The 10,454-nt window shown below is 70.7% G+C and overlaps 2 pseudogenes; both read right to left on the bottom strand.

The window, feature by feature from the left end:
* Positions 1-4,140: 4,140 nt before the first annotated feature.
* On the bottom strand, positions 4,141-4,260 carry LOC148756764 (5S ribosomal RNA; annotated as a pseudogene).
* A 1,404-nt stretch (positions 4,261-5,664) lies between these two features.
* LOC148756763 (5S ribosomal RNA) lies at positions 5,665-5,784 on the bottom strand (annotated as a pseudogene).
* Between the last annotated feature and the right edge of the window lie 4,670 nt (positions 5,785-10,454).

Genomic DNA, 10,454 nt, shown 5'->3' with positions numbered 1-10,454 from the left:
CAGCGACCGGCGTCCCGCCCGATCACTGGTCACTTCACTGGCTACACATCACCTCTCCTGACCCAGGGTGTTGAGAGAGAGGATGAGAGAAGGCCAGAGACGGAGCAAGAGGTAGGCGGAGAGAGACAGACGGGGACTGTGGGGACAGACTTGCAGAGAGCACTTTCCAGGCTCTGGGCCTCGCGTGGAGGGGTGCTGCGTGGGGGCTGCACGGACATCAGCTGTTACCGCTTGGCCATCAGCTGTTGCCAGTTGGCCATTGGCCACTGGCAGAGCTGCGGTGGCCAAGGTAGGAAGCGCGGATGGTGGACTGCAAATTGCAGAGGGGCGCGGACTGCAGTGGGCCGGCTTGGTGGGTCTGTTGGTTGGCAGAGAATCGTCCGGCAGGTTGGGGATCGGGCGGCTCCGGCTTGCCGTGTCTCCAAGCCAGCCGCCCGTGAGACATGGTGCTATGAGCCCCCTATCCGTGGCTCTGTTGGTGTTCCTTCTTGGCCTCGCCAAATCCTGGGTTCTTGTGCGGGCAGAGGGACTAGAGTCCCCGCAGGACAGGGACCGACAGACAGAACGGGGGGGACAGGGGGACCGGGGGATGGGAGGACCGGGGGACAGGGGACCGGGAGACGGGTGTAAGGGGGGGGACAGGGAGAACGGTGGGACTGTAGGAACCCGGGGCGGGGGTACCGGGGGACGGGGTACCAGGAGATGGGGGAAGGGTGGCAGGGGGACAGGGAGACCGTTGGAACTGGGAGAACCGGGGGACGGGGGGTCTGGGAGACGGGGGCATGTGGGACGGGGGGAAGGGGTGACCGGAAGATGGGGGGACGGGAGTACGAGAGGGCCGGGGGGACGGGGGGACTGGGGGATGGGGGGACAAGGGGACCGGGGGACCGGGGGGACAGGGGGACTGGGTACTGGGAGACAGTGGGACCAGGGGACGGGGGGACCGGGAGATGGGGGGACACGGTACCAGGGGAAAGGGAGACCGGGGAATTGGGGGACAGGGAGACTGGGGGACTGGGGGATTGGGGGAATGAGAGGACGGTGGGACTGGCGGACGGTGGGACGGAGGGACCAGGAGACCGGTGGATGGAGGGACAGGAGTACGAGGGTACTGGGGGACGAGGGACATGGGGAGGGGGGGACCGGGAAACGGGGGAACGGGGGACCGTGAGACGGGGGGACCGGGAGATGGGGGACCTGGGGCCGGGGGGACGGGGTGACGGGGGGACCGGGAGACAGAGGGACAGGGGGACTGGAGGGTCGGGGGGACCGGGGTACGGGGGGACCGGGGGACGGGGGGACCGGGGCAACAGAGACGGGGGGGACCGGGGGAACGGCGGATGGGGGGACCAGGGGACCCGCGGACCGGGGGACCGGAGGTTGGGGGAACCGGGGGATAGGGGACCGGGCGACGGGGTGACCAGGGGCATGAATGGACTGGGGGGACGGGGGTACCAGTGGACCGGGAGATGGGGGGACCGGGGGACCGGGGACCGGGGGACGGGGGGACGGGGGACCGGGGGTTGGGGGACTGGGGGATGAGGGGACCGGGAGATCGGGTACCGGGGAACGGGGCGACTAGGAGACGGGGGACCGCGAGACGGGGGACCGGGGACGGGGTGACCGGGAGATGGGACACCGGGAGACGGGAGACTGTGGGACGGGAGGACCGGAAGACGGGGCGAACGGAGAACTGGGGGATCGGTAGACGGGGGCCAGGGCGATGGGGGAACCGGGGGACTGGGGGACCGGGGGACCGGGGGCCAGGGACCGGGGGTTGGGGGTCCAGGGGATGAGGGGACCGGGAGACGGGGGACCTGGGGACCGGGCGACCGGGAGACGGGGGACCGGGAGACGGGGGGATGGGTGTGCGGCCGGACCGGGAGACAGAGGGACAGGGAGATGGGGGGACCGGGGGACCGGGGGAAGGGGGTAACACTGGACGGAGGACCGGGGGACCGGAAGACCGGGCGACCGGGAGACAGGGGACCGGGAGACTGGGGACCGGGAGACGGGGCGACCGGGGAACGGGGGGACCGGTAGAAGGGCGCCTGGGCGCCGGGGGAACCGGGGGACCGGGGGACCAGGAGACGGGGGACCGGGGAACGGGAGACCGGGGGTATGGGGGGACGGGGGGACCAGGCGAAGGAGGGACGGGGGGACGGGGAGACGTTGGGACTGGGGGACCGGGGGACAGGTGGACCGCGAGACGGAGGACCGGGAGACGGGGGAACGGGGGTCGGGGGACCCGGGGAGGGGGGGAACGGGAGACGAGGGAATGGGGGACGGGTGGACCAGGGGCGTGGGGGGACTGGGGGGACGGGGGAGCGGGGGACGGGGGATGGGGCACTGGGGGGACGGGGGCACCGGGGGACGGGTGGACTGGGAGAGGGTGGATGGGGGTACGGGGGAACAGGGGGATCAGGGGACGGGGGGAACAGGGGACGGGGGGGACCGGAATAGGGGGGATGGTGGAACGTGGGGACGGGGGACCCGGGAGACGGGGGACAGGAAGACGGGGAACCGGGGGAACGGAGACAGGGGTGACGGGGAGACGGGGGTACCGGGGGACGGGGGTACTGCGTGGGGCTGCACTGACATCAGCTGTTACCGCTTGGCCTTCAGCTGTTGCCAGTTGGCCATTGGACACCGGCAGAGCTGCGGTGGCCAAGCTAGGAAGCGCGGATGGTGGACTGCAAATTGCAGAGGGGCGCGGACTGCAGTGGGCCGGCTTGGTGGGTCTGTTGGTTGGCAGAGAATCGGCCAGCAGGTGGGGGATCGGGCGGCTCCGGCTTGCCGTGTCTCCAAGCCAGCCGCCCGTGAGACATGGTGCTATGAGCCCCCTATCCGTGGCTCTGTGGGTGTTCCTTCTTGGCCTCGCCAAATCCTGCGTTCTTGTGCGGGCAGAGGGACTAGAGTCCCCGCAGGACAGGGACAGACAGACAGAACGGGAGGAGGAGTAAGAGGGAGCGAGATGGAAATATACACGTATATGTACATGTATGTGTCTAGACATACAGAGAGACATGGACAGAGACAGAGAAAGAGGGGGCTGGCACGCGGGGAGAGAGCTCCTGAGCCAGAGCCAGAACCCAACAGGCACGTCACAGAGCCAGACAGACATGGGGTGGGGGAGGGTGGGAGGGACGCCCATTCGGGCACACGGACTGGGACAGACGCACTGAGGCTGTGTTGAAGTGGTGGCTTCTCCACCGGAGTGTGGTCGTGCCCGGGGCTGGGCTCCGCCAAGGAGGCATTGCCCTGGCGTTGGCAGTCACCATTGAAGCCCCCGGGGCGGGCCGCCAGGGTCTCCGGAGGGCCAGTGGGCTCTGAGCCCCGCCCAGGGACCCGCCCGCGGGAGGAGAGTGGCAGCCCCCAGGCACCCTGGTTGTGAGGATTGTGTGCCTGCGTGCCTGCTCTTCCCTTGTGGCGGTCTCCCCTGGAGTCGATGGCGCGTGGTGTGTTGGGGTGCTGCTCCCGCCGTCCCCTGGTTTGTCCCGGCTCTTTGTGCCCTTTGTGTCGGGGACACCGTGGCCGGCGGGAAGGGAGGGCTCCTGGCTCTTGTGGGAGACGGGAGGGGACGCGCGGGGGTGTGGGGAGAGGTGCCTGCCCGCGGAGACAGAAGACTCCGGTGCGGCGGGGCGGGTGGGCGTCCCGTTTGCCCGAGGACACGCCGATCCTGTGTCTCGGGGCCCAGGGGCAGGCGCAGGGATGGGCGTCCCCTGGGCTCGGGCCGAGGTGCAAAGGACTGGCACGTCCTGGGATGGAGAGAGCCTGGTGGAAGCCTGCGCCGGCAGGCAGCCCTGGGCTTGGGCGTTGGGGGTTGCGGCGGCGGCAGGGTCGGGGAGCGAGAGGGAGCCCTGCGATGGCGGTGGCGGCGGCGGCGACCTAGACGCGGCTGACTGCTGCAGGCTGACGGCCTGCCTCGGCGAAGAGCACTAAGAAGAGGGAGAGGGGGGGAGCCCTGGCCGACAGGCCTGGTGTGCGGCCGGGGATGCGAGCTTGTAGTGCTGGGCGGCTGTCCCTCCTCTGGCCAGCGGGACCTTCGGCTGGCTGGGCGGCTGCAGGGGTTGCAGAGGGGCAAGGGGCGGCAGGGATTCGGAGGGAGGCACGCCGGGGCGGCGGCGCAAAAGGAGAGGCGAGCAAAAGCCTACAGGTATTCCCAGGAGGTCTCCCATGCAAGTACTAACCAGGCCCCTCCCTGCTTAGCTCCCGAGATCAGAGGAGATCGGGCGCGTTCAGGGTGGTATGGCCGTAGACGCTGGGACCCGGCTCCCGCGCCCCAAGAGCCTGCTCCCGGCCTGTCTCGTGAGCGCCCGCCATGCAGATGAGCCGCTCCGGTGGCGAGCATCGACCCGCGGGCCGGCTCTGCCAGCACCGCGTCCCCCCCCAGTCCGGCTCCCCGCCTCTTCCTAATGCCCCTGGCGTGGGCGGCGGGCTACTCCTGGCCGACAGCGAGGCCCCTTCGCGCCACCCGGGGCTCCATGGGACACTGCCACTTCCCTGATGGTGCCAGAAGTCGTGGAACTCTGGCATCCTGGGACTCCCCGCACCCAGACCGGCATACAACCCGCCCCCCTACCGCCACCAGGTTTACCCCCAACCGCAGCCCCAAGGCTGGTGGAGGCCTGCACCAGCAGGCAACCCTGGGCCTGGGAGTTGTGGGAGGACCCCGCGGCGGCGGCGGGGGCGGCTGCGGCGGCGGCGGCGGCGGCGGCGGAGGCAGGGGAGGGTGGCGAGGTAGGCGATGGCAACCGCGTGGATGGCGCCAGGGCGACGATGGCGGCGGCGACAATGGGGGCTTTGACGGTGGGCGCTGGGACACGGGGGCCGATGGCGGCGGCGGTGGCGGCGGGGGCTGGGGAGGGCGTGAGGGCGGTGCTGGCGGCGGAGGCCGGGAGAGCAGAGGCGGGAGACTGAGCGAGTATGGCATTGGTGGCGGCGGGGGCTGGGGCGGGGGCGGGGGAGATGGCGGTGCTGGAGGCGGGGAGAGCAGAGGAGGGAATTGAGGGAGTGCGGCAATGGCGGCAGCGGGGGCTGGGGAGGGCGTGAGGGCGGTGCTGGCGGCGGAGGCCGGGAGAGCAGAGGCGGGAGACTGAGGGAGTATGGCGATGGTGGCTGCGGGGGTCTGGGGCGGGGGCGGGGGAGATGGCGGTGCTGGAGGCGGGGAGAGCGGAGGAGGGAATTGAGGGAGTACGGATATGGCGGCGGCGGGGGCGGGGGTGGGGGAGAGGGCAGCACTGGTGGCGGAGATGGGGAGCGCGGTGCTGGCGGCCGAGGTGGGGAGAGCACAGGAGGGAGTTTGAGGGAGTTTGGCGGTGGCGGCGGCGGGGGCGGGGACAGGGGCGGGGGCGAGGGCAGCGCTGGCGGGGGGGGGGGGGGGGGGGGTGGGGGGGGGGGAGCCCGGTGGTGGCGGTGGCTTTGGCGCAGGCGGCGGTGGCGGCGACCGCGAGTCGGCGAAGGATTCGCGATGACGGCCTGCGGGACCGAAGAGGACTGAGAGGAGGGTGTGTGGGGGGAGCCCTGGCCCACGGGCCTGGTGTGCGGCCGGGGCTGCCAGCTTGTAGTGCCGGGCGGCTGACCCTCTGCTGGTCAGGGGGACCTGCGGCTGGCTGGGAGGCTGCAGAGGGAGCCACGCCGGAGCGGCGATGCAAAAGGAGACGCTAGCAAAAGCCAACAGGTATTCCCAGGCGGTCTCCCATCCAAGTACTAACCAGGACAGACCCTGCTTCGCTTCCGAGATCAGACGAGATCTGCTGCGTTCAGGGTGGTATGGCCTTAGGCACTGGGACCCGGCTCCCGGCACTCCAAGAGCCTGCTCCCGACTTGCCTCCTGAGCGCACGCGCCATGCTGCTGGGCCGCTCGGGTGGCGAGCATGTCTGCCCGAGTGCCTCCCGCCCGCTCCCCGCCTCCTCCGGTCGCCGCTGGTGCTGGTGTGGGCGACGAGCTACTCCTGGCCCGCAGCGAGGCCCCTTCGCGCCCCCCAGTGGCTCCACAGGCCTCTGTCACTTCCCTGACTGTGACATATGTCTGGGCGCCCTGGCATCCTGGGACTCCCCACGCCCGGAATGGCTTTTACCACGCCCCCCTACCCCAACCCCTCTCATCCCCCCCCCCCAGCCCCACAACCGCACACCCCCCTTGCTGCTGTGCTGTCCCCACCACTCAGGGCCACCGAGGGGGTCGCAGGGTCCTCTCAGTCCCCTCCACCCTAGGGACGTGCGACCCAGGCCCTGGCCCTGGCCGGCCCCACCCACTGGCCCAAAGCCAGGGAGAGCCACCCGCGACCAGGGGGCAGCACCTCCAGACTGCCGCCACCCTTCGTCACACAGCCTTCTGTCTGGGCCCTCGCCCCTCATCAGCGACCGGCGTCCCGCCCGATCACTGGTCACTTCACTGGCTACACATCACCTCTCCTGACCCAGGGTGTTGAGAGAGAGGATGAGAGAAGGCCAGAGACGGAGCAAGAGGTAGGCGGAGAGAGACAGACGGGGACTGTGGGGACAGACTTGCAGAGAGCACTTTCCAGGCTCTGGGCCTCGCGTGGAGGGGTGCTGCGTGGGGGCTGCACGGACATCAGCTGTTACTGCTTGGCCATCAGCTGTTGCCAGTTGGCCATTGGCCACTGGCAGAGCTGCGGTGGCCAAGGTAGGAAGCGCGGATGGTGGACTGCAAATTGCAGAGGGGCGCGGACTGCAGTGGGCCGGCTTGGTGGGTCTGTTGGTTGGCAGAGAATCGTCCGGCAGGTTGGGGATCGGGCGGCTCCGGCTTGCCGTGTCTCCAAGCCAGCCGCCCGTGAGACATGGTGCTATGAGCCCCCTATCCGTGGCTCTGTTGGTGTTCCTTCTTGGCCTCGCCAAATCCTGGGTTCTTGTGCGGGCGGAGGGACTAGAGTCCCCGCAGGACAGGGACCGACAGACAGAACGGGGGGACAGGGGGACCGGGGGATGGGAGGACCGGGGGACAGGGGACCGGGAGACGGGTGTAAGGGGGGGGACAGGGAGAACGGTGGGACTGTAGGAACCCGGGGCGGGGGTACCGGGGGACGGGGTACCAGGAGATGGGGGAAGGGTGGCAGGGGGACAGGGAGACCGTTGGAACTGGGAGAACCGGGGGACGGGGGGTCTGGGAGACGGGGGCATGTGGGACGGGGGGAAGGGGTGACCGGAAGATGGGGGGACGGGAGTACGAGAGGGCCGGGGGGACGGGGGGACTGGGGGATGGGGGGACAAGGGGACCGGGGGACCGGGGGGACAGGGGGACTGGGTACTGGGAGACAGTGGGACCAGGGGACGGGGGGACCGGGAGATGGGGGGACACGGTACCAGGGGAAAGGGAGACCGGGGAATTGGGGGACAGGGAGACTGGGGGACTGGGGGATTGGGGGAATGAGAGGACGGTGGGACTGGCGGACGGTGGGACGGAGGGACCAGGAGACCGGTGGATGGAGGGACAGGAGTACGAGGGTACTGGGGGACGAGGGACATGGGGAGGGGGGGACCGGGAAACGGGGGAACGGGGGACCGTGAGACGGGGGGACCGGGAGATGGGGGACCTGGGGCCGGGGGGACGGGGTGACGGGGGGACCGGGAGACAGAGGGACAGGGGGACTGGAGGGTCGGGGGGACCGGGGTACGGGGGGACCGGGGGACGGGGGGACCGGGGCAACGGAGACGGGGGGGACCGGGGGAACGGCGGATGGGGGGACCAGGGGACCCGCGGACCGGGGGACCGGAGGTTGGGGGGACCGGGGGATAGGGGACCGGGCGACGGGGTGACCAGGGGCATGAATGGACTGGGGGGACGGGGGTACCAGTGGACCGGGAGATGGGGGGACCGGGGGACCGGGGACCGGGGGACGGGGGGACCGGGGGACCGGGGGTTGGGGGACTGGGGGATGAGGGGACCGGGAGATCGGGTACCGGGGAACGGGGCGACTAGGAGACGGGGGACCGCGAGACGGGGGACCGGGGACGGGGTGACCGGGAGATGGGACACCGGGAGACGGGAGACTGTGGGACGGGAGGACCGGAAGACGGGGCGAACGGAGAACTGGGGGATCGGTAGACGGGGGCCAGGGCGATGGGGGAACCGGGGGACTGGGGGACCGGGGGACCAGGGACCGGGGGTTGGGGGTCCAGGGGATGAGGGGACCGGGAGACGGGGGACCTGGGGACCGGGCGACCGGGAGACGGGGGACCGGGAGACGGGGGGATGGGTGTGCGGCCGGACCGGGAGACAGAGGGACAGGGAGATGGGGGGACCGGGGGACCGGGGGAAGGGGGTAACACTGGACGGAGGACCGGGGGACCGGAAGACCGGGCGACCGGGAGACAGGGGACCGGGAGACTGGGGACCGGGAGACGGGGCGACCGGGGAACGGGGGGACCGGTAGAAGGGCGCCTGGGCGCCGGGGGAACCGGGGGACCGGGGGACCAGGAGACGGGGGACCGGGGAACGGGAGACCTGGGGTATGGGGGGACGGGGGGACCAGGCGAAGGAGGGACGGGGGGACGGGGAGACGTTGGGACTGGGGGACCGGGGGACAGGTGGACCGCGAGACGGAGGACCGGGAGACGGGGGAACGGGGGTCGGGGGACCCGGGGAGGGGGGGACCGGGAGACGAGGGAATGGGGGACGGGTGGACCAGGGGCGTGGGGGGACTGGGGGGACGGGCCACCGGGGGACGTGTGGACTGGGAGAGGGTGGATGGGGGTACGGGGGAACAGGGGGATCAGGGGACGGGGGGAACAGGGGACGGGGGGGACCGGAATAGGGGGGATGGTGGAACGTGGGGACGGGGGACCCGGGAGACGGGGGACAGGAAGACGGGGAACCGGGGGAACGGAGACAGGGGTGACGGGGAGACGGGGGTACCGGGGGACGGGGGTACTGCGTGGGGCTGCACTGACATCAGCTGTTACCGCTTGGCCTTCAGCTGTTGCCAGTTGGCCATTGGACACCGGCAGAGCTGCGGTGGCCAAGCTAGGAAGCGCGGATGGTGGACTGCAAATTGCAGAGGGGCGCGGACTGCAGTGGGCCGGCTTGGTGGGTCTGTTGGTTGGCAGAGAATCGGCCAGCAGGTGGGGGATCGGGCGGCTCCGGCTTGCCGTGTCTCCAAGCCAGCCGCCCGTGAGACATGGTGCTATGAGCCCCCTATCCGTGGCTCTGTGGGTGTTCCTTCTTGGCCTCGCCAAATCCTGCGTTCTTGTGCGGGCAGAGGGACTAGAGTCCCCGCAGGACAGGGACAGACAGACAGAACGGGAGGAGGAGTAAGAGGGAGCGAGATGGAAATATACACGTATATGTACATGTATGTGTCTAGACATACAGAGAGACATGGACAGAGACAGAGAAAGAGGGGGCTGGCACGCGGGGAGAGAGCTCCTGAGCCAGAGCCAGAACCCAACAGGCACGTCACAGAGCCAGACAGACATGGGGTGGGGGAGGGTGGGAGGGACGCCCATTCGGGCACACGGACTGGGACAGACGCACTGAGGCTGTGTTGAAGTGGTGGCTTCTCCACCGGAGTGTGGTCGTGCCCGGGGCTGGGCTCCGCCAAGGAGGCATTGCCCTGGCGTTGGCAGTCACCATTGAAGCCCCCGGGGCGGGCCGCCAGGGTCTCCGGAGGGCCAGTGGGCTCTGAGCCCCGCCCAGGGACCCGCCCGCGGGAGGAGAGTGGCAGCCCCCAGGCACCCTGGTTGTGAGGATTGTGTGCCTGCGTGCCTGCTCTTCCCTTGTGGCGGTCTCCCCTGGAGTCGATGGCGCGTGGTGTGTTGGGGTGCTGCTCCCGCCGTCCCCTGGTTTGTCCCGGCTCTTTGTGCCCTTTGTGTCGGGGACACCGTGGCCGGCGGGAAGGGAGGGCTCCTGGCTCTTGTGGGAGACGGGAGGGGACGCGCAGGGGTGTGGGGAGAGGTGCCTGCCCGCGGAGACAGAAGACTCCGGTGCGGCGGGGCGGGTGGGCGTCCCGTTTGCCCGAGGACACGCCGATCCTGTGTCTCGGGGCCCAGGGGCAGGCGCAGGGATGGGCGTCCCCTGGGCTCGGGCCGAGGTGCAAAGGACTGGCACGTCCTGGGATGGAGAGAGCCTGGTGGAAGCCTGCGCCGGCAGGCAGCCCTGGGCTTGGGCGTTGGGGGTTGCGGCGGCGGCAGGGTCGGGGAGCGAGAGGGAGCCCTGCGATGGCGGTGGCGGCGGCGGCGACCTAGACGCGGCTGACTGCTGCAGGCTGACGGCCTGCCTCGGCGAAGAGCACTAAGAAGAGGGAGAGGGGGGGAGCCCTGGCCGACAGGCCTGGTGTGCGGCCGGGGATGCGAGCTTGTAGTGCTGGGCGGCTGTCCCTCCTCTGGCCAGCGGGACCTTCGGCTGGCTGGGCGGCTGCAGGGGTTGCAGAGGGGCAAGGGGCGGCAGGGATTCGGAGGGAGGCACGCCGGGGCGGCGGCGCAAAAGGAGAGGC

The sequence above is a fragment of the Rhinolophus sinicus genome, chromosome 11 (genome assembly GCF_057876585.1).
Source record: "Rhinolophus sinicus isolate RSI-liver-muscle chromosome 11, RSI-T2T, whole genome shotgun sequence".
NCBI lineage: Eukaryota > Metazoa > Chordata > Mammalia > Chiroptera > Rhinolophidae > Rhinolophus > Rhinolophus sinicus.
Note: the sequence above shows the minus strand (reverse complement) of the source record. Positions and strands in the feature narration are given on the sequence as shown.